This window comes from Palaemon carinicauda, chromosome 23 (assembly GCF_036898095.1).
Source record: "Palaemon carinicauda isolate YSFRI2023 chromosome 23, ASM3689809v2, whole genome shotgun sequence".
NCBI lineage: Eukaryota > Metazoa > Arthropoda > Malacostraca > Decapoda > Palaemonidae > Palaemon > Palaemon carinicauda.
Window position 1 is genome coordinate 38,510,113 of NC_090747.1, and position 2,500 is coordinate 38,512,612.

Sequence of the window (2,500 nt, forward strand, 5' to 3'; positions counted from 1 at the left end):
TATACAAAAAAAAGACTTGACTTAAATATTCACAAAAAATAGAAATATACATATACACATAAATCCCTTTAGGGACACCTTCTTAGATGACAAAGCAACAGCGTGTAATTGCTGGAAATGAGTTGGACCCATAGAAGTCAAGATCTGTAATGAGAAAAAAAGGGTAACTTTTTTTGGCCAAAAAAATTTGTCCAAATTTCATGAATTTTTTGGGGTACCCAAATGAAATAGGAAGAGGCCAATTTTTTCATAGAATAAACTCATCTTATCCTAGAACAGAAATACATAATAAAATGTTCACTAAGATGTAATTTCCTGTTATATCAGGGGCGAAATCTAAAGGTCATTTTTTGACGGCCTAGTTTCACAATGTAAATTTCTTATGAAAATCATTGTATCTCCTATAAAATATGATATTTATGCATTAAAATATACCATAATATCGCGAATTCTATACAGAACAAGAATATATAGAGATATGCCAACTTACCTTTCGGGTATGTCAAAAAAATGGCCGCAGACCGCAACAACTCTTACAGCCCAATCTACCACTTGAAATGAAGAATGGGGTTGCAAACTCCATATTATCATCAGCATCTCCTTTCAACTCCATTAGAAGTGTGATGATGACATCCATGCCGAGGGAACGCTGCCTGCTGGCCATTATTGAAGATAAATTCAAAATAAATAGAAAAAAATCAAATTTGCAAAAAATAAAAAAAAATCAGAAATTAGCATTTGAGGGAAAATGGACCTCATGGCAATATATGGCATCTAAGCCAAAACCAATGTCATGCAAGTGGTAGACACACCATCCATACACACTTTCCAACTATAAAGAACCAAACAAGTATCAGCACTGTTCGACAATTTATAATTATGTAATAACTTTGCTGTTTGATCACTTACCCCTATAAAGGTATGTCAGGGTCGAGGTCGACCCCTGGGGGGGGGGGGGGGGGGTAATAAAACGGGGAAGGAGGGAAGTTAGACGAAAATCAGTTCTAAAGCAGACAATGGCATGTAGACTAGTCACCCCTTGCAGGTCAATCACTTCCATATTCAAGACAGCTGATGATTTATGGGGAAAAAACAGGTTTTGAAAATGCTGTAGGGGTCGCATACGACCCATCATACCTTTCCAGGGTTAAGCTAGTGACGTCATTCTCTGGGAGAAAAATTGCTTGCATTCGCACTTCAACAACTACGTTACTTGATGTAATAAAAACGTCTTCTTGTCTTTCAACTATAGTGCCATATTTAAAATCTATACTTTTAGTTTTAGAGCTCATCCCACACGAGAAAAATGTCTGAGCGAACAATATCACTCCCAACAACAAAATATTCATCTTGGAAACCTGTAACGAGAAAAATATATGTAATTACTCCTATATTAAGAAGAAAACTTTTAACATACCATGTGTAAAAAAAAAAATAAAAATCTTTCCCTCACTTCTTTCCCTCTTATTTTAATTTCTTATGTGAGCCAATGGTACGATTCTCTCATCAGTGGGTTGGGATACGTTTTGAACTCTAAACCTATTGGCCGTTAATGTTTCCAAAATGTTAAATGGGCCTTCAAACTTAGGTGTTAGTTTATAATTGAGTCCTTTACGTACATTTACCTGTATGTATACATTATCACCCACGGTATATGTTTTAGTTGGCTTCGCTATTTTATCATGATTCCTATTCATTATGATTTGTGATTCTTCTAAATTCTTTTGAAGGATATCAAAACGACATTTGCTTGCATTTATACATTCTTTTAAAGGATTTGATAGATTAGTTGAAGGCGTTAATACATGGAAAGGCGTTCTAACTGGGGTACCATACAATGCTTCGTGCGGTGACATTTTAATTGATTTATGATATGAATGATTCAGAGTACTCAGTACCGCAGGTATTGCAATATCCCAGTTGGGGTCTGATCCCCCTAGTGTTACTCTTAATATATTTAAAACCTTCCTATTTGCTCTTTCCACTAGCCCATTCGACTCTGGGTGATATATCATGGTATTTATTTTCTTTATGCTAAGGAATTCACACAATGAGGTAAGAAAGTGATTATTAAATTCTCACCCGAGTCTGAGATTATCATGTGTGAAATTCCATGTTTACAAATGTAACACTCGTAAAACTTCCTAGCGCATTCAATCGCAATTTTAGTTTTAACCGCTCTATTAATTCTGTATATCGAGTTAAAGCATCTACACTTACTAAGAGGTGCTTATTTCCTCTGTCTGACTCGTAAAATCCTGTTAACAAATCTAAATGTATTCTTTCAAAGGGTTGATTGGGCACGGGAAAAGCCCCTAAGCTGACAGGTGTTTTCGTATGCCCTTTGTTTTCCTGACATGTGCGACAAATAGCTATGTGTTTTTTTATATCTGTAAGCATCGTATGCCAATAAAACAATGATTTGGCTTTCTGTGATATTAATGAGAACCCCGGTGTCCCTGCAACGGGATTTGCATGCAACCAATTCAGGACAGTGGAA